General features: G+C 62.5%; 1 long non-coding RNA gene across 1 annotated transcript; it reads left to right on the top strand.

Moving 5' to 3' along the window:
• The first annotated feature begins 7,228 nt into the window (after nt 1–7,228).
• Nucleotides 7,229–13,568, top strand: LOC141407869 (uncharacterized). The gene is made up of 2 exons (XR_012419008.1): nt 7,229–7,462; nt 9,477–13,568. It is a non-coding gene; the product is annotated as an uncharacterized lncRNA (long non-coding RNA).
• The last annotated feature ends 7,380 nt before the right edge of the window (nt 13,569–20,948 follow it).

Raw genomic sequence — 20,948 nt, 5'->3', positions numbered from 1 at the left:
GACAGTGAAGACGCAGTGGGGACACTGGGGGCAGTGAGAAGGCTGTGGATGCGGTGAGGATGCTGTGGGGTCAGTGAGGACACTGTGGGGACACCGTGGGGACAGTGAGGACGCTATGGGGACAGTGAGGACACTGGATACAGCATGCTGTGGGGACAGTGGGGACACTGGACAGGATGCTTTGGGGACGGCGAGGATGCTGTGGGGACGGCGAGGATGCTGTGGGGGCGGTGAGGACGCTGTGGACGTGGTGAGGACGCTGTGGGGACAGGACGCTGTGGACAGTGAGGACGCTGTGGGGGCGGTGAGGACACTGAACAGTGAGGACGCTGTGGGGGCGGTGAGGGCGCTGTGGGGGCGGTGAGGGCGCTGTGGGGGCAGTGAGGACACTGAACAGTGAGGACGCTGTGGGGGCGGTGAGGGCGGTGAGGACGCTGTGGGGGCAGTGAGGACACTGAACAGTGAGGGCGCTGTGGGGGCGGTGCGGGCGCTGTGGGGGCGGTGAGGACGCTGTGGGGGCAGTGAGGACACTGAACAGTGAGGGCGCTGTGGGGGCGGTGAGGACGCTGTGGGGGCAGTGAGGACACTGAACAGTGAGGGCGCTGTGGGGGCGGTGAGGACGCTGTGGGGGCAGTGAGGACACTGAACAGTGAGGGCGCTGTGGGGGCGGTGCGGGCGCTGTGGGGGCGGTGAGGACACTGAACAGTGAGGACGCTGTGGGGGCGGTGAGGACGCTGTGGGGGCGGTGAGGACACTGAACAGTGAGGACTCTGTGGGGGCGGTGCGGGCGCTGTGGGGGCGGTGAGGACGCTGTGGGGGCGGTGAGGGCGCTGTGGGGGCGGTGAGGACACTGAACAGTGAGGACTCTGTGGGGGCGGTGAGGACACTGAACAGTGAGGACTCTGTGGGGGCGGTGAGGACACTGAACAGTGAGGACTCTGTGGGGGCGGTGAGGGCGCTATGGGGGCGGTGAGGACACTGAACAGTGAGGGCGCTGTGGGGTTGGTAAGGGCGCTGTGGGGGCGGTGAGGGCGCTGTGGGGGCGGTGAGGGCGCTGTGGGGGCGGTGAGGACGCTGTGGGGGCAGTGAGGACACTGAACAGTGAGGGCGCTGTGGGGGCGGTGAGGACGCTGTGGGGGCAGTGAGGACACTGAACAGTGAGGGCGCTGTGGGGGCGGTGAGGACGCTGTGGGGGCGGTGAGGACACTGAACAGTGAGGACTCTGTGGGGGCGGTGCGGGCGCTATGGGGGCGGTGAGGACACTGAACAGTGAGGACTCTGTGGGGGCGGTGCGGGCGCTGTGGGGGCGGTGAGGACGCTGTGGGGGCGGTGAGGGCGCTGTGGGGGCGGTGAGGACACTGAACAGTGAGGACTCTGTGGGGGCGGTGAGGGCGCTATGGGGGCGGTGAGGACACTGAACAGTGAGGGCGCTGTGGGGTTGGTAAGGGCGCTGTGGGGGCGGTGAGGGCGCTGTGGGGGCGGTGAGGACACTGAACAGTGAGGGCGCTGTGGGGTTGGTAAGGGCGCTGTGGGGGCGGTGAGGGCGCTGTGGGGGCGGTGAGGACACTGAACAGTGAGGGCGCTGTGGGGTTGGTAAGGGCGCTGTGGGGGCGGTGAGGGCGCTGTGGGGGCGGTGAGGACACTGAACAGTGAGGGCGCTGTGGGGTTGGTAAGGGCGCTGTGGGGGCGGTGAGGGCGCTGTGGGGGCGGTGAGGGCGCTGTGGGGGCGGTGAGGACACTGAACAGTGAGGGCGCTGTGGGGGCGGTGAGGGCGCTGTGGGGGCGGTGAGGACACTGAACAGTGAGGGCGCTGTGGGGTTGGTAAGGGCGCTGTGGGGGCGGTGAGGGCGCTGTGGGGGCGGTGAGGGCGCTGTGGGGGCGGTGAGGACACTGAACAGTGAGGGCGCTGTGGGGTTGGTAAGGGCGCTGTGGGGGCGGTGAGGACACTGAACAGTGAGGGCGCTGTGGGGGCGGTGAGGGCGCTGTGAACAGTGAGGGCGCTGTGGGGGCGGTGAGGGCGCTGTGAACAGTGAGGGCGCTGTGGGGGTGGTGAGGACACTGAACAGTGAGGACGCTGTGGGGGCGGTGAGGGCGCTGTGGGGACGGTGAGGACGCTGTGAACAGTGAGGGCGCTGTGGGGACGGTGAGGACGCTGTGAACAGTGAGGGCGCTGTGGGGACGGTGAGGACGCTGTGAACAGTGAGGGCGCTGTGGGGACGGTGAGGACGCTGTGAACAGTGAGGGCGCTGTGGGGACGGTGAGGACGCTGTGAACAGTGAGGACGCTATGGGGGCGGTGAGGACGCTGTGGGGGTGGTGAGGGCGCTGTGGGGGCGGTGAGGGCGCTGTGGGGACGGTGAGGGCGCTGTGGGGACGGTGAGGACGCTGTGGAGATGGTAAGGACCTCGTGGGGGCGGTGAGGATGCTTTGGGGGCGGTGAGGATGCTTTGGGGGTGGTGAGGATGCTGTAGGCCGTGAGGACAGCCCCAGAGCTGTGCCTTGTCATCTGAGCATGTTCAGGGGCTGGTTCTTGTGGACAGTGCCAGCCATGAGGACACCGAGAGCATTTCAAGGGTTGGATTTCCTGATGCAGGGACTGCGGTGTTGGCAGTGTTCAGTTCTAGGGGAGTGTTGGGGCAGGTGACCAGGGTTGGTTCGGGTCTGTTGCTCCATCTAGGACTCCCTGGACCATTGGAGTGAGAAGACGGTCTCTACGTGAGGGAGCCATGTGCAGTGGGGGTTCATGGAGGGCCCCCACAGGATGAGTGGACCTCAGGGGTTGCAGGGTCTCTGGAATCATTGTGTCCTGGAGTGAGCCTGCCCCCACCACAGGTTCCACCAACACCCCCAAACCCTCCTCCTGCCATCCCTCCCCATCCCACAGCAGCGGCCCCAGCCCCAGACCCCTTCTTCCAGGAGCAGGCTGCCAGCCGAGAGCCGTTCTTGTCCCTACCCGCAGCTGCTGGCTTCCCCAGGCTCCCAGGCTGTGCCACACGGGGCCTGCATCTCGGCCAGGCCTCTGCACACTGTTCCTTCTGCCTTTCACACGGTGCCCTTCATGCCACTGCTCCTTACTCATCTCCTGTGCCTCTGGCGAGTCCCCCACCAGGCCACCACTTCCCTCAGGAAGTCCTCTCTGACTGCCCAGACCAGCAAGGGGCTTCTCAGAGTCCTCCAGTCTCTGGCCTCCCACTGCCCTGCCCGGATTCTGGAGCTGAGCAACCAGGTCAGCACAGGTGCCCAACTTAAGGGGTGACTGATGCCTTCCTCACTACTGGGGCTGGCCTGGGGTGCCAGGGACAGGGTCCCTCTGCCACCATCCGTGTGGCCCCCACCTGGCTGGCCCTATGAACAATGGAGACTATTCTCCATGCATCCCAGAGAGGCCCCAGATGAGGAGCCTCAGGTCCCGGCCACCTGGCCCAGGAAGGCCCTCAGCCCCCAGTGGCCATCACTGACCACCACTGACCGGGTCGAGGAGGCTGCCACTGACACGGCCTTTGTCCTGGCCTTTATGGGACAAGACAGATGGCCCTCCTGCAGGGCTGATGCTATCTTGAGGCTGCCGGTCAGACGTGAGGTAGGAGCCACCCCTGCCTTTGTGAGCAGGTGCAGGGCATCCGGCCCATTGTGGGCTGCAGCCGGCTGTGGTTGTCCATCCGGCCTTATCACCACATCAAGGACAGTGGCCCCCTTTACACAAATGAACTGCCTGGCTTGCCCTCCCCAGCAGTGGCCTGGCATCTCCAGAGCTCCTAGTGGAGGTCAGAGGTAACCATCGTCATAACACCGTGCGTGTGCAACACTCTAAACTCAGTCCAAGCAGGGCACGGGGAGGGGGTGTGCTCCCCACTTTCTGCAAGAAACCAGATCCCAGAAGAGGGCTCTCTGCTGGGCCCCAGAGCATTTTTTGTGACTGCACTGGAAGCAGAGCTGAGGCAAGCCCCTTGGATCCCCTCTCTGCCTCACTGAGGTCTTTGGGGTGCAAATGCACGGCCCAGAAGAAAATGACCCGGGGTCCTAGGTGGCCCCCAGCCAGGAGAAGGACACTCCCCTGGTCTGTGAGAAAAGGCCCCCGCAGGAGATTTGGGGAGTGGGCAGCCCACTGCCTGCAAGGCTTGAGGTCTCCTGGGCCAGTGTCTCGCTCAGGGGCTGGCAGGGGTCCCTGAAGCAGGGGCTGCAGAGGCACAGGGCCTCCTGTTGGGGAAAGCGGCTGGAATCACTGTGTGGTTAGACGTAAGGAAGAACTTCCTGCCTGCTGGTCGGTGGGGCAGTCGAACCCTATGGTTCCTCCACAGCCCCTCCTCTTGCCGGCTCTCCGTGGTCTAGACTGGTTTGTGCCAAGGTACTGAGCACAGAAGGCACAGGGCTGCCCTCGCTGGCTGACCTTCCTTGGCTGCCTGGGAGCCCCCAGTCCCCACACCTGACTCTGAGCTGACCCTCCACACACACTGACCCTGGGGCCTCTGCCTCCAAGGAGTGTGGGGAAGTGGATAGTCCCAGCTTAGTACCCCTGAATGGCCCTGTGGGGACAGGGGAAATGCACGTGCTCCCTGCAGACCTGGGCACCACCTTGACCCCAGCATTGTCCTTCATTTCACAGACAACACACCTGCCCCTGGGCCCCCTCCCCACTGATGAGCTGGGCCCTCTGTGACCTCAGATTCTTCCTTCTAGGCAGGAACAGGTTAGGGGTCCCCTCTCCAAGCCCTGCCTGGACCCCACACCTCCAGCTCCCAGGCCAGCTGATTCAGGGCTCCTTGCCCTGCAGCCCAAGGGCCCTCTCACCACCACTGCCCGCCGCACCTCCCTGGGCTCCTGTGATCTCAGCCTTAGGTCAAGGCCCAGTCCTGGCGTACCCTCCCCCGTGGGCCAGGCCCTCCATGCCTTTGCCCGTGCCAGTCCCTCTGCGAGCACACCCTTCGTGTTGTGGCTACTCTTCAATCTTAGAGGCCCCTCTCAAGCCCATCCTTACAGAGCTTCCTAGGCCTGCCCTGGCCTGACACATAGTGCAGGACAGTGTCCAGGCCTGTGTCCCTAAGGTCCACCTGGGGTTCAAGCCACATCTTCGGCCTGTACACAGCCAGCTAGTGAGTGAGCGAGGCCCTGCAAGATGGCCATCCGTCTTGTCCCACAAAGGCCAAGACAAAGGCTGTGCCAGCGGGGTCTGTGATGGCCAGTGGTGGTCAGTGAGGGCTGGACCGGGAGGCTTACAGCTCAGGATGCACAGCTCAGACACCGCCGGGAAGCTCCCAGGGCAAGGGCCTAGTCGTGTTCTCCTCTCAGGCGAGCAACCCTAGCCAGGCACCAGAGGGCGCTCGCAGTCTGCAGGAAACGCTGACTAAGTAAGGGGTGAGCGCGGAAAGAGGTGGGAGCTGTGGGTGCAGACAGCTGGGGTTCGCGGAGAAACGGAGGCCTGGAGCAGGGACGCTGGGTTGCCCAGGCTGGCGGCGAGCGGCACCGAGTGGGACGGGCAGACCGCCCCTCATGAGGGCGGGGAGGGGGTCGCCGCGTGGCGGCTGACAGACGGGGCGGGATGAGCGCAGCCCCCGCCCCTGCCCTGGCGCACTGACAGCCTGTCAACCGAGAAGATAAGGGACTTCTTCCGCCGGGCGTGGGGTGGGGGTCAACCCAAGTGCGCTGTCCCCCTCCCGCCGGTGTTTGCTCGGTAAACACTTATTGGGCCCTGGCTGTACACACCGCCGCGGGGGAGGGGCGGGCGACCTGAAGGCCTGGGCTCCACGGCTCCTGCCAGGGATGCCGGGTCCACGGGCCATCAGTGATGCAGGAAAAGAGGCTCTGTCACCTCTTGCCCCGCCTGGGGAGAGTTGCCTGTGGGGTCCTTCGTGGGCCCCCTCCAGCCTGGAGTGGCACTAGCCTCAGCTTCAGAGCTGGGCCGACCCCTACTAGCCGAGGCCTCAATGGGGCCCGGTGGAAGAGGTCCTGGGAAGGTCTGGGGAGCTGAAGCCCTGGCCACGTTGCGGGGGACTGCACCCCCTGCCCAGACGGAGCAACAACATTGGGGTGGGTGGCGGGGCCCTGGGGGCCCATAGCTCAGCGCAGCGTCTGCGCCCACCCCCTGTGTTTCCGATGGAAGACAGGCTGAAGGTGATAAATCACCAGGTCCCACCCCCACCCACCCCGCCAACGGGTGGGAAAGGGGGGCTGCATGTGACAGAGACAGGGACTGAGACAGAGACGGGAGCCAGGTCTACAGGAGAGACAGAGACAGTGGCACTGCGGTGGCCCCGCTGACATGGGCCAGGACCCTTGCGAGGGTGTCCGGCCTCCCTGCTCTGGGCGCCCCTTCCACAAAGCCCATCTGGAAACCAGCTGAGAGCCACCATACCCCCACCCCGGCTGACCCCCAACAGAGAGGCGAAGGAGGGAGGGAGACCTTTGCAGCCATAACTCCGTCCCCCCTCCGGGAGAGCCATAAATCAGCAGGGGTTCTCGAAGCACTACCCCACAGGCTGAGGGGGGCTTCAGGGCCGCTGGTCCTGGGGACTAGGCCTGTCCTTGGCTGTGTCTGTCCCTCTTTAAACAGCCTTGAGCCGGGCGCGGTGGCTCACGCCTGTAATCCCAGCACTTTGGGAGGCCGAGGCGGGCGGATCACAAGGTCAGGAGATCGAGACCATCCTGGCTACCACTGTGAAACCCCGTCTCTACTAAAAATGCAAAAAATTAGCCGGGCGAGGCGGCGGGTGCCTGTAGTCCCAGCTACTCGGGAGGCTGAGGCAGGAGAATGGCGTGAACCCGGGAGGCGGAGCCTGCAGTGAGCCGAGATCGCGCCACTGCACTCCAGCCTGGGCGACTAAGCGAGACTCTGTCTCAAAAAAAAAAAAAAAAAAAAAAAAACAGCCTTGAGGCCGAGGCAGGCATATCACTTGAGGCCAGGAGTTCAAGACCAGCCTGGCCATCATGGTGAAACCCTGTCTCTACTAAAAATACAAAAATTAGTCGGGCGTGGTGGTGGTGGGCACCTGTAATCCGAGTTACTCTGGAGGCTGCAGGGGGAGGATGGCTTGAGCCCAGGAGGCAGAGGTTGCAGTGACCCTAGATCACGCCACTGCATGCCAGCCTGGGTGACAGAGCTAAACTCTGTCTCAAAAAAAATTAAAATAAACAGCCCTGAGGGGAGCCACAGTGGCCCCCACCCCCAGCACAGTTGAACTGACTGAGCACTGTCTACACTGGATGTACACACTCACATCCTCACTTTCTCTCCCCAGACAGGAAATGTCTGCAGGGAGTGACTCTGTGTCCTCATCAGGAGACCCCTGTTTCTGGCCCCTCAGGAACTAGGGGTCAGCATGTCCTACCCAGTGAAGCCCTCCCGGGCTCTTTCTGCCCACAGGAAGTGCCTCCTTCCATCCTGTTTTCCTCTCACCACCACCCCCCAGGGCGCTGAGGGCCAGCTGGACAAAAGGTGGTGAGAGATGGGCCAGGTGGGTCCCCTGCAGGTGAGTGCACCCCACATACATACACACAGGGCAGGTGCAAAGTCAGTACCCAGTGGGAGAGGCTTGAGAGGGCCTGGGGGAGTGCTCCCTGGAGCTGTGGGGTATGCTTGGCACCCTAGTTCTAGCTGGGCCAGCCTCAGCAACCCCTCTCCAGGGTCCATCCTACAGACAGCTCCCAGGGTTCCTGCGGCGGGCATGAGGGCAGTGTACACCAGGAAACACAAATGTCCACCGTGACATCACCGCAGCTTGTCTCAAGGAGCCGTGGGGTTGGGGGTGGGGGCTGCTGCTGCTCCTTGTCTAGAAAGAGCTTCGGAGATGTTAGAATTCTATACCTGAGACAGGCACTGACTGTCCCTGGGCTGGCCTGGGCCTGGTCACCTGGACTGTCGCCTTCATCCTCAGAGCAAACCCTCTAGCACTAGTGACGTCTCAGGGGATGGTTCAAGGCATGCAATGGCTGGAGGTGTGCCCAGCTCAGCCTGTAGGAGGGTCTGGCTTTTCCAGAATGTCCCAGGGAGAAGAATTCGAGGGGAGAAGGGTGCTGGGGTATGCAGGGGGCCCCATCTCCCATCATCTATTCATGCTCAATCATTCAGACCAGTGTGTCGTCCTGTCTGGAGCTTGCTGGCTGCCGGGGTCAAGGGCTGGGGGGTGCAGATCCCTTGGCCCCAGACCCCCACCTGGCAGAGACACCTCACTCCTCTTCCATCCCTCCTGAGAGGGCCAGCTCCCTCCTCCCCACACTGGGATTCCCCCTAGTATGAAGTTCTCTGGGGCTCACCTAGGTGTGTTTAAGCATGTCTGACAAATTGAGGGACTCTAGGCCTAACAGTTTCGAAACAGGCCGGGGAGACAAGAGCTCATTCAACCACAGGGGCCGGTCTGCGCTGCCCTCCCCAGGTCGCCCAGGTGCGACTCTCTCCACTGTCTGTCCCAGCCACACAGGACCTTGGGGCCAGCCCCACAAGATCACTGCTCTCCTGGTGGGGTACAGGAACCCTCAGAGATGGGAGGATCTGGAAGGGAAGCCTTATGAACTTTGCCTGATGGACCCCTGGGATGTGGGGGTACAGACCCCAGGTGGGCACCAACAGGTCCCCATGACAGCCACTTCTCTTGGCTGGGCCACATTGACAGAATCAGGGCGCCCACTCCTGGGAGAAAAGCCTCAGTCTAGGGCTGGGGGTCCAGTGAGCCAGGGGTGAGGGTCCCAGGGCAGCGTCAGCCCGAAGTGCAGACCAAGGCTTCGGCCCTTCACCATGTGGCAGCTGTACCTGCCACTCAGGGGATCCCAGGCTGGGCTGGGGCTTCAAGGAGGTGCTTATGGGCAGATCCAGGGCCGAGCTCTGCCCCGGTGTCTGCTTCAAAATCTATTTTGATGTGATTTGTATTTGGGGGGGTTGCTTTTCTCTATGCTTTGTTTATTTAAAGATGTTTGTAAACGCCGAGGAAGGGGCTGCTGTCTGAGCAGGGCTGGGGAGGGCAGGAGCCCCCGATAGCCGCCTGTCCCAGCATGCCCAGCGTGCCCTTATTGCCCACTGAAGGTGCTCACTCGGCACCGACTGCACTGGCTTCCTCTAGGAGAGTAGCCTGGGGGCTAGGACCAGGAGGCACCAGTGCCCAGAGCAGTACGTGAGGCCAGGGACCTGGCCACTCTGAGACCAAGCAGGTTCCAGGCCTCCATGCTGAGGGGCGTGGGAGACCACTGATTTTCTTTGTGGCAAAAGTGGGGATGGACCTGTTTGTGGGAGCCCAGGGCCTCTCTTGGCACTAAATGCCTCACTTGGGCATCCCCTGTCCTGGGGTCCTTGGCATGGGACTCTCTGGTATGGAAATCCCTGGTCTGTGGAATGCTAGTCTATAAGTCCCTGGTCTGGGGTTCTGAGCCTGGAGAGTCCTGCTCTGGGTCCCTGTTCTGGGGGTCCCAGGTCAGCAGGTTTCTCACAGGTGCCTGCTCAGGGTCCGTAGTCTAGGGGTCAGTGATCTGAGTGATCTGGCCTTTTCTCCCTAGGGGTGCCAGATGCCGTGTGCTGCCGTGGATGTCACTGGGATATCAGTCAGCCCATTCTCTGTGGGCCAAGGAGTCACTGCTAACAGGAGTTGTCCCAGAGGGTCACACCCTTGAGTCTTGTGGCAAGGCCAGCAGGAGGACCAGCTGGAGCACGGAGAGCATCCTCAGATCACCAGCAGAAGGGTGATCGTCTGCCAAGGCCAACTGGAAGACTCCACAGACCTCCCAAGTCCTGGCTAGGCTCAATCCTGCTGTTATAAGTCCCCCTGGGTCTTCCCTGAATCCTCCCAGAGCCCTCCCTGAATCTTCCCAAGTGCTCCCCGAATCCTCCCCAGGTTGTTTCCTGGAGTCCTCCCAGTCCTTCCTGGATCCTCTCCACATCCTCCCTGAGTGCTCCCAGAATCCTCCACAGTCCTCCCCGTGTTCTCTCAGGTGTGGGCTGCTGTACCTGGAATTGGCCCTAGCAGGTGACTGGGGCTGGAGTTTTGTTGACACCAATGGAGCCACAAGCCTGCAGCGCACAGGTGTGATGGCAGGCCTGTGAGCGTTTGGGGATGCATGGCCTTGCTCCCTTTGCGCTGGTGTCTGGATGTGCTCAGAGACCACCTGGGTCCCCTGGCCTCTGGGACAAGGCCAGTCAAGCCTCGGAGCAGGTGGGACCCCAAGCAGAGCCAAGGCATCCCCAGCCCCAGCCCTTGTTCCCGTGTGCCCCATCTTCCGATGCACTTCCCTATGTCATGTGGTACCAGCTCTGCCTCTGACTCCCCATGCAGTAGCCCTAGGGCCCCTCCCTGCCAGTGTCCTCCTGGGCCTTCTGGGATGGGCGAGAACCTGCTCACATGGGTACATGCACAGCAAGCATCGGAGGGTCTCCTTCCCTGGGAAACATCACAGCCCCACAGTGGGTCACCCTCAATGCAAACCACTCGGCTTCCGGGTGGCAAGCCTGCAGAGTGGCCCCAGGCATGCTGGGCCACCTTCTAAGTGTGCCAGTCCCATCGCTGTGTGTGTGTGGATGTGCCAGAGATGTACAGTCCCACCTCGCTGTCTGTGTCCCATGCCCCCATGAGTGTGTCCTCACACCTCTTGCCCCGCCTCCCCGCCGTGTGCCCCTCGTAGCAGCTTGGCCCTGCCCGCTGCACCATGTGTACACAGAGGCTTATTTTCTCTGCCTTTAGGGCCAGGGGTGTGCTCATAAATCGCGCAGTCGATGACACATTTATCCCGCGGGCGGCTGGCGGTGTGAATTTATGGCTGCACCCCCTTCCTGGCTGAGGCAGGACAGGGGCCGGGATACCTCTCAGGCAAAAACCTCCAGTCCACTGCACTGCGCTGTTGTGGGGCCATGGGGGCAGGGGCTGGGCCAGGAGGGCTCAGAAGTGCTCCCAAGGTCTCGTCTTGCTCAGAAACCCTGCAATTTCAGGGTGCTTGGGGCAATGAGAGGTGAGGCCGCTCTGCCTGCGTGAGGGGCTGGGGGCACAGTGGCTGCCCACCTGCCGGAGACATGGAGGCCCAGAGCCCAGCCTAATGTCCCAGCCTCCATGCCCCCTTCCAGTCTGCTCCTCATCTTCCCACCTATGAAAGAGGGAACAACCTGGACACCCCAGGGAGAGCAGGTGTGCGGGTGGCTCCCCTCAGGTGCTGATTCAGCCACCCACTGCCACTGGGCCTGCTGGGAGCATTGAGATTTGGGGAGGACTGTCGGAAAGGGTGGGGGCCTCGAGGGCAGCTGGATCTGCACACAGGGGGGAGGAGCGGAAATGCTGTCACATCAGAGCAGAGAGCCCCCCAGAGCTCACCTGCCCTCCTCTGCCTTGTAAAGATGGGGAAACTGAGGCCCAGGGAGAGCAGAGGTCCCAGACCACATGGGTAGAATAACAAAGCCTCAAGATCCTGGATTCCTAGTATGCAATAAGGGGGGTCCTAGGCGCACCCCTCCCTGTTGAGCCTTTGTCCTGCAAAGTCTGGAGGTGGGGCCTCGGGCTGAAGGCTCAACAGGGAGCTGATGGAGCAAGTTGGCAAGCTGGTCCCATCAGGGCCACAGCTGGGGGCTGGGACCTGGCTGCCTCCCCTCCGTCCGTCGGTCTGTCTGTGTGCAGGGTCGGGTCTCCAGGGGACCCTCTGTCGGCTCTCAAGCTCCCTCCCATCTCGGCCCTGGCCCCCCCTCACCGCCCGCTGTCAGGATGAGCGATGGCCATGCCCCTCCCCGGCCCTCAGCCCCAGGCCCGGTTCCCGCTCATTAGCCGCTGACACTGTTTGCTTTCCCGCCCTGGACGCCCACCCCGTCACAGGCCATTTCTCCTGGCGCCCCCCACCCCTGAGGACCTGCCCAGGGGTCCAGGGTGCCGGGTCGAGGGGGCTGCCGGGTGCCAGGCAGGACCTGCATTATGCTCACAGAGCAATGGCCACATGGAGTGCCGGCCCCACCCTCACCTGCACCCCGAGAGACGGGGAGCCACGGGTCACCTGGAGTCTCCCATAGCCCTGTCCACATCCCACAGGCCAGACACAGCCACAATGAGACTGGACCGTGCCTTGCAGCTTGGATGGCTTGGTGCTGTACACACTGGGAGGGTCTTTGATGACAAGTACCGGGCCCACTGCACCCATCTCTGTCTCTCTTTATCATTGCCCCTATTTCTGTCTTTGCCTGGGTCTCTGCCCCCAGCCCCATCCTGTGGAATGACCACTGAGCCACTGGCCCATTCGGAAAGTACATCCCCCACCTGGAGCCCCTCTGTTCCCCCCAGGCAGCCCCAGTACACAGCCTGGGGGGGTGGGTCCTGAGGCAGCAGGCACCCCTCCCTCCTGCACCACTCCCGCCCCCGATATGGCCACAGCTGGGCGGCATCAGGGCCCGCAGGCCAGTGGCAGTCAGTCCTTCACTTAAAAATGTGTTTGTGATTTCGGCGGCGAGGCAGATAACGGTGACGAATGGCCCGCCCGGCCCCCAGGGCCCTCAGCCCATCTGGTTTGACTTTGGCCTGTCGGAGGTGCCCTTGGGCCTCACCCCTGCACTCTGGCAGTGCCCTCCGAGTGAGGCACCCTCAACCTTTGCACACTCTGGTCCCTTTGCTGGAAACGGCTCTCCCGTCCACCCGTCTGTCCCCCCATCATGGGATCCCCTGGCTATGCCCGTGGGAGCCACGCCTGCAGCACTCAGGGTGGCAGGCCCTGGGCAGTGCTCAGGTTTGCAGGGTGGTGGGAAGGCACAGGCCCAGCAGGGAGGGGGCATACTTTGCCTGGGGCCTGCATCCCTTCTGTCCAGTAGGGAATAGTGAGTGCCCACCTGAGGCCAGAGGGGCCGAGGCTAAGGTGATGGAGTGGGCCAGGACCGAGAGAGGTGGCCCGGTGGCCGGGGCAGGGCCTAGCCCTGTGAGACAGCCCATGTGGTCATTGTCAGCAGGAATTTCTGACAGGCTCGGGACCCTCCCGACCATCGATTATCCAAGCAGGAGGAGTGGCTTCCGGGTCCGGCCATGGGCTCAGCTGGGAGGTCATTGAGGTCAAACCTGAGTGCCCCTCCTCCTCCAGTCTCCCCTTCTACTCCCTTGGGGCTCCCCAGGTGGGCTGAGGTGCCTGGAAGGTTGCTCTGTGCCACTGGGCCCTTGCTCCTGCCCAGTTTGAATCCTGGCCGGCTACCACAGGGAGTGGTCAGGGGTCCACTAGGGACTGGGGCTCATGCATTCCTTAGCACAACTTCCCCATCAACCCCTGCATGCCCAGGTCATAGACAGGAGTCAGACCTGGCCCTCAGAGAGGAGATAAGGAGAGGTGGGGGTGCTTCGAGGTCCCTTGGCCCATCTCAGGGGTTGGGAAGGGGCTTGTGTAGAGGGAGGGCATTCAGGCTGAATGGAAGAGGCAGCCCTCCATGGGGATCTGGGGTCGCCTCTAGGAGAGACACTGCTCCGTTCCCCACTGCACCCTCCAGGCCCACTCCTGCCCTGTAGCGAGGACAGCTGTAGGGGGTGGGGAGAGGCGGCGCCATGTCAGGACCCCCACTCCCTCCCCAAAAGCAGGAAAATCCCTCTCCCTTAGTATCACATTGTTGAGAATTAACTTTGTTGAAATAAAAATTGGTCGTGGTATTAACTCGGCCTCGAGGATTTTCTCTGGGATCCCGGAGGCTGCAGAGGGGTCAGACGCCCATTCCCAGGGCCAGCCGCTGGCTCGGGTTTCGGGGGCTCCAGGGACCTCAGATCCTTGGGACACGGCGCCTGGTTCTTTGGGGTTGAGGGAGCCATCCCAGTCCTACCTTCTATAACCCTGGACACGAAGGGGAACGGCCCAGACAGTGTGGGTCTTAGGCATCCATCCGTGCCCCTCCCCCATGTCTCCGTGTCACTTGCAGCCACGGCTATTGAGCCACAAGATGCCCCTGCCACTCCTCAGGGGTCGGCCATGGCCTTGGTTTCCCCACATGTAAAATGGGAGATTCACCCCAGCACAGGGTGTGGGGGGCCCTGGGCACAGATAGGCAGCCAGATGGTCAGACATCCCAGAATCCTGGGGTGGGCACGGGTAGGGAGAGACCCACCCAGGTCTCTCCAGAGGGCACCAGGTGGCCACACAGGCACTCTTGGCCTCAGCACAGCCTTGCTGGCCACAGAAAGAAGTTAGCAACCCCAACTGTCTGCCAGCAGGGTGCGGGCACCTGCTCCCAAGGAAGCAAGCAGAGAGCCCACGCGTGCAGCCGAGAAGGTTCAGCAGCCCCCAAATGACATGATTCCACACAGACAGATCCGTGTGAAACTGCTCCGAGAATTGCTGGGGTCCTGCCCCCTCACATGGTCCCCGCTGGACAGGGGGCACGAGCGCTGCCAGTTCCCACGACCCCACTCTGGAGTGTGTATTCCTGCAGGGAAAGTGCCCATGAACACAAGCACGAGGGACAGAGGTGGGGCCTCTTGAGGTCCTGTGGGTGGCTGGTCCTGCGTCCCGGTAGCCAGGGGACAGGCGAGACCTCCCAGCCAGTGGTCCCCTGGAAGCTTCCTCTGCCCACATCCCAGGCAGTGTGTTTTCGGGGGTGGGGTGCAGCCTGGGAACGGGCTGGTTCGGGGGCCTGGGAACGGAGGCAGGGGCCCCTGGCGGGGGATGCACCAGTGGGCCCAGCTGTTGCTGCCCGGCTCCAATTCCCACTCTGCATCGGGGCCTGTCCCTGGGGCCGAGGCCGGTGGTCTGCCTGGGAGGGAGTGAGGGGGCGTGGGGCCATATCTTCCTCCAGTCAGTGGTCCCTGGGCAGCAGAGGTAGGAGAGATCCGCCTTTGAGATGAGTGGCAGAGCCCACAAGCAGGGAGTGCTCTCCTGTCTCCCCAAATCCCATGTGCAACAGGTCCCAAATCCTGCTCTAAGCATTGGAATCACCCCGAGGCCCAACCCCCTCACCCAACACCCAAGCCCACCTCCTCCCTGGGCCTGTGTTGGTGGACCAGGGCCTCCCTTATACACCGTGAGCCTGGCCCCAGTCCACGACCTCCAGGCCTCTGCTGTGGTTGCTCCTCCTATCAAGGGAGCCTTTGCACCAGGGCCATCCTAAAACTCGTATTTAACTTTCAAGACCCCATGCAAGTGTCCTGCCCCAGGACCCCTCCCCAAATATTGGGCCCTACACCCAGCTGGTGTCATTCTCTTTATAAGACTCCTGATGCCCCTCATCTGGCACAAGGCCGGACACCAGAGTTGGGGTGCACACTTCCGCCCCCAGGAGCAAAAGGCTCACTCTTCAAGGAGGCCTCCTTCCCAATGCCTCAGTTTCCCCATCTGAACTGTCCTTGGCTGACAGTATCCATGGTCCTATGGCAGCAAGTCTGAGCTCTGGGTGAGAACCAAGGCCACTGGGGCCTGGCCACCACCTGTCCAATGTTCTGAGCAGGGCGAAGGGACCCTGAAGAGGCCAGGCCAACTGGGGGCTCCTCCGAAGCAGGAGAGTGGGTGCCCAGCCAGCCACCCCACAAACATTTGGCTCGCTTCAGCTGAGGCCGAGGGCTGGCAGAGCTGCTGGCGGGGTGGGGGCCAGAGTGGGATTCTTCTTACTCCTAAAATCCCTCCCGCCTGCCCAGCGGGCCCCGAGGGAAGCCCCGTGATGCGGGAACCTGATATTTTAAGACTTAAAGCAAATGTTTCTGGAGCCCGAGCTGGGCCTCGGCGCCCGCCCGGGCCTTGTGGGGGCAGGGCCAGCAGGGAGGAGAGGACCCCTCCCCTGAACCAATCCTGCCCCTCCCTGGACTGCAGTTTCTGGTGACAGGAGGCGGGGGCAAGGCTGGAACCCCTTGGGCACCTTGAGGTTCCCGAAACCTGAGGGTGGGGGCCCCGGTGTTGGCTCTCCGCTCTGCTTGTCCCTCTCTTGGCTGCCAGCACCAGAGGAGGCCCAATGGGAGCCGTGAACCCCTCTAGGGCTGGCTTTGCCTGACCCAGAGCCCAGGGATACTCCCTTTCCCACCACTAGCAGGGTGGGTGTGTCCAGGTGCTGCTTTTGAGCCACTGGCAGGAGCCTCCTAGAGCTCAGAGCTGACACCAGAAGCTTCCTGTCTGGGAGGACAGGAGATCTGGGACCCATTGGCGATGTCTGCCTGGGGTGCCGCAGGCTTCCTGTGCTTGGAACCGCAACAGATAGGATCTCGCTCTGTCACCCAGGCTGGAGAGCAGTGGCACAATCCCAGCTCACTGCCGCCTTGAACCACTGGGCTCAAGGGATCCTCCTACCTCAGCCTCCTGAGTGACCGGGACCACAGACACACACCACCATGCCTGGCTAATTTATTTTTTATATTCTGTAGACAGGATCTTGCGATGTTGCCCAGGTTGGTCTCAAACTCCTGGCCTCAGGTGATCCTCCCTCCTCAGCTTCCCAGAGTGCTGGGATTACAGGCGTGAGCCACGGCACCCGGCCATGATAGGGTTTCTTTCTCTATATATAGAAAGGACTTCCCATCGCCTGGACCACAGAGCAGCCTGACGCTCAGCTGAGGCTGAGTGAAGCTGGCCTGGGCTCAGGGGCATGAGTTCCAGGCTCCAGGACCCACACTGGGACTCAGTGGTGCCATCCTCCTTCTGGGAACCTCCTGGGGGCCCTTGAGGGCTGGAGCATCACAAGTGGAGGGGTGACTAGGTCGGAGACAGCAGAGTAGGGAGGCAGGGGCTCTGTTGGGCAGTGAGGAATTAAGGCCTTAGGAATGAAGGCCTTATCTCTAACAAATGTTTCAGAGGCAGGGCCAGCCGGGCCCAGCTGGGAATGTGGGGGTGTAGGGGAGAGATGTTCTCCAGGTTCTCCCAGGACAGGCCATCCTAAGGACCCCACTAGCCAGCCCAGCCTTCCAAACACTCGGCACCAAGGCCCTGGTCTGCACTCAGCTGGTGGGGCTGGGCTGAGCTCCCGCCCACCAGCTGACAAGCCTCCTCTGGACCATCTCTGCCATTTTACAGATGGGAAAACCAAGGGCCAGGGTGGCAACAGTGCTTCCAGAGAGCCTACAGCTGGCCTGGCTGTGTGGACTCTTCCTCACCACCCCCTGAGGCCCTCCTGCCTCAGTCTGGAGGAGGGATGGAGCTCTGGCCAGCTGTTCGGGTTCGGGCAGACCTGAGCGTGAGTCCAGCTTGGCCATGTCCCGCCTCCAGGCACTGTCCGCTCACCTGGAGCCCTGGCTGTCCCATGGGGCCTTGGAGGGTGTCACCACCTGACTTTGGTCTGCTCTTCACTGGTCCTACTGCCCTGGTGGACTCCTGTGCACCCTTGAAACCCACTGGAAACCTGCCTAAATCGTGAGCCCAGGAATGCTCCCCACTTCCTAACTCCAGCTCAGGCACTCAGCAGCCCTCCCCTGACGGGGGAATTCCTTGTCCATTGCCCCCAGGAAACCCACCAGCCCCCGCCTCAGGGAGTCCTAGGCCTGGCCCTGCCACTCACCTCTCTGGACAGTCTTGGATTCATGCTGTGAGGACAGACACATGACGTCACGCCGACTCAGTTTCCCCAGCTCTGAAATGGAGATGGTAAATGTTGGGCAGGTGTTGAGCCCGGGTGTCCTGAGCTGCCCAGAGGAAGGGCAGCTGGTAGGAGAGCTAGGGGTGGTACCTACCCTGGGCCTCTGCAGCCCCACTTCCCACTTTAGGGGCCCAGATGCCATCCACAGACCCTTGGTCTAGCCTCTCACCAGGCCCGGAAGCCAGGCTGCTGCTGTGGGTAGACTCCTGCCAGGCTGTGGGGCCTGGGGAAATGTGCCCAGCGGGGGCTGAAGCCAGGTTGCCTGGGGAACCAGTGCTCCCAGGGGGCCTACTGCTGCTTCCAAGGCCCCATGACACCCCTGCCCACAGCTCCACCCAAGCCCCCATTGCTTTCACTCAGCATTTTCTTTCATCCTTTGGGCCTCAGTTTCCCCACATGTGTCTTGGGAAATGACAGATGGCAGATTTGGAGGCAAGGAAAGGAGAGGGTATCCAGGCACTTAGTTAGGATTAAGTGGAGAGAAGAGGTGGTCAGTGGAACATGGGGGGCCAGAGTGGGGAGGAAGGCCGCAAGACCCCCGTCTGTCACCTCCAGAGGCAGAGTGAGGTTAGGGCCTCACCAGACCAAGTGGAGGAGCCAGGATGTGAATGGGGGGCAGGACGCCACCGTGTGAGTGGAGGCTCCCTGTGCCTGGGGCCTGAGTGCTGGCCACCACCTGCTGTCTGTCCTCTCCAGTCCACACTGACCCTCAACCCCTGTCCCAGGCTCTGGCTCCCCACCTGTCAAGTGAGGTCCTTTTGAGCCCACGGCACTGGGGTGGCCTGAGTGGAGTCCCTGCCCCCTCCCAGCCTTAGGCAGCATGCCAGGCACACAGAGCCCACTTCCTCGGCCTCTCTGAGGAAGGTCAACGGCCGAGAACTAAGGCTATGGATTACCAGAAACCTGTCCCATCCTCAACCCCAGACCCTCTGACCACAGAATCTCCCGTGGGGCCCCTCCCAGGCCTGTGACCCGGCCAGAGGCTGGAGGTAGACAGGCTCAAAACCAGGCCCCCTCCTCGAAGTCCATGGAAGCCCGTGCGATGTCCCCCAGCACCCCAGGATGGAGCTCACTCACCTTTCCACAAGCAAGGGCAGGCGAGGGCAGGAGGTGGCAGTGAGGCCAGGCCCAGGGATGACCTCGCACTAGGCCCAGCCCCTACCCACAGCCCCCCTCTGCCCATCCCCAGCCCCCAGGCCCAGCTTGGGCGTCCAGGCTCCAAACCAGAAAAACTAGACAGAGAGCAAACAAGCCCACGCTGCAGACTCATATGTCTAGTGGACCAGGGTGGGCAGGGCCTTGGAGCTGGGGTTCTGCCCCGGCAGGGCCCTGAGGGTCAGGCCAGGAGTGATAGGCCCATCCAACCCTGAGTTCAAGGCCTGTCCCACCAGGCACCCCACGATGGCCCTGTGCATCCCTCAGTGGAGGGGGATTTCCACCCACCAGCCTGCAAAGTGAGCACCGCCATGCCAGCTGTCCCGACGCCACAGGCTGCCTCTGGGGAGTGGGCTTGTCATCACTAGGGGTGTGCAAGTGGTGCCAGAAGGCACGGCAGGCTGGCCGGGTAGGACGAATTCCCCAAGGTTCTGTCCAGAGTCCCTGGACCCAAGACTCCCTTCTGGAGCCTAAGGCTCTGGAATTCTGTCCCCTGAGATGGTGACGTGTTTCACAGTGGGCACAGTGGTGGGCACATCATAGGGGCTGGACAAACACCTGCTTATTCAATCAGCACACACCTCAGTGGGGTCCAGGGGCGGCTGGGTGCCTCAACCTCGTCGCCCTTCACCCTCCCCTCCTCCAGCCCTCCCCATTCCCTCTCTAAGGGTCAGGCCAAGCACTGCAGCCGGCAGTGCCTCACACAGGCCTCTCCTCCCCAGCAGTCGCTCTTCCTGCCTCAGGACCCTTGCAGGGGCCACCGCTGGAACCTGGGAAGGGTCCATCTCTCCCGGGTCTGCTTGGTATTTTCCAGTGTATTTGCAGATTCTTAGCATGACATTTCCTCTCGGCAGAAAGGATAGGGAGAGAAGGCTATGCTTTAGGGTGATGACAGCATGGCCAGCTGGTCAGAACCATGAAAAAGGGTGGCCGGCAGAGGGATGTGACATTGGGCGCCCAAACAGGCCAGGGGACCTGGGGCCTAGGATGCCACCTGAGAGGCTGGGGAGGGCAGCTGAGGATGGGAGGGGGCAGGGACTCCACCTGGGCCAGCCACCTGCTGTTCTCGCAGCCCTGGGCCCAGTGATGTGAGGCTCAAGGGGGCCTCACCTGACGGTCAGTTGGGGAGCTAGAGGCAGGGACAGGAGTTGAGGGCCAGAGGGGACTCCAGAGGACACTGGATTAAGCGCCATCAGCTGGGCTAGTTGAAGAGAGTTTTGTAAGTTTTTTTTTTTTTTTTTTTTTTGTGGGAGGGGTGGGGCAAGGACCAGCATGCAGAGCAAGATGGGGCCTGAGGGTGGAGGCGACGGAAGAGCCCTGCCGGGACAAGGGACAGAGGGACATCGGTTAGTGTTGCACCCATGCACAAGGGCTCAGTCACGCTGCCAGTGGTGGACTGGCCCCCCTTCCTGGGGCTTGGCAGCACATTCAGTCGTGGGCACAGACAAGGGCAGGGGCCAGGGCTGCCTCGAGCAGGGCAGGCTGGGCACCCAGCTGTCCTGTGAGGACACACTGCCCCACCCTCAGACCGTGCCACCGGACACTCACATGACCCAAGTCTGGCTGCTCGCTCACCGGCACCCCTGCCAATCATGCTGACCTTCTTCCCACTAGCACCTGCTGGGAACTGACAGAGGTCTCTATTCCCGGCCAGGCGCCTGCTCAGGTTATATTTAGGCCACAGGGGTGGGAGCTGAGCCTCTGACCCCCTCCAGGCCCAAGCAGGGGCAGCTGGGCTGACTCCGTGGGTTGCTCACTGCCTGCAGGGCCCCTCCCTCCAGGCCTTGTCCTCTCATCCATTGGCCATGTGCTGGCTGGGAGGCACGGGCGCTGGCCATGCTTCATACGGGAAACAGGCTGGTCCTGGCTTTGAGTTCCTGGCCTCAGGATGATGGGACTGATGGCACCAGAAACTCTAGGGAGGCCAGCACAAGGGGACAGGTTGGGTGGGGGGCTGGCGGGAGGCCCAGCCCAGCTTTTCAGCTCCAGAGGCTCAGACGTGCCATGAGGTCATTCCCTCCTGGGAACTCCCAGAGCCCTGCCCGAGGGGATGCTGAGCCCCAGGCCCTTCCTGCCCAGCCGGGGCTGGAGCCCTCTTCCCTCCTGCTGCCCAGGCAGGATGTTTCCAGGGAGGAAATGGCTCCTGGGAGGCCACCCCACCCCCGCTGGAGTCTAGGGCCACTTCCTGCCCTGCATGGGCCTTGGTTCTGCCCCCAGTCTGCCAGCCTGGGCTAGACCCCAGACTTCCTGTCCCTACGGCATGGAGAGGCCGAGGTGTCTCTCTCGGCCTCACCCAGCCTGGGAGGCACAGTCGGAACCTCCTGGACCCCAGGACC

The sequence above is a fragment of the Macaca fascicularis genome, chromosome 10, assembly GCF_037993035.2.
Source record: "Macaca fascicularis isolate 582-1 chromosome 10, T2T-MFA8v1.1".
Taxonomy (NCBI): domain Eukaryota; kingdom Metazoa; phylum Chordata; class Mammalia; order Primates; family Cercopithecidae; genus Macaca; species Macaca fascicularis.
The sequence above is the reverse complement of the archived record's forward strand: the minus strand, read 5'-3'. Positions and strand labels throughout refer to the sequence as shown.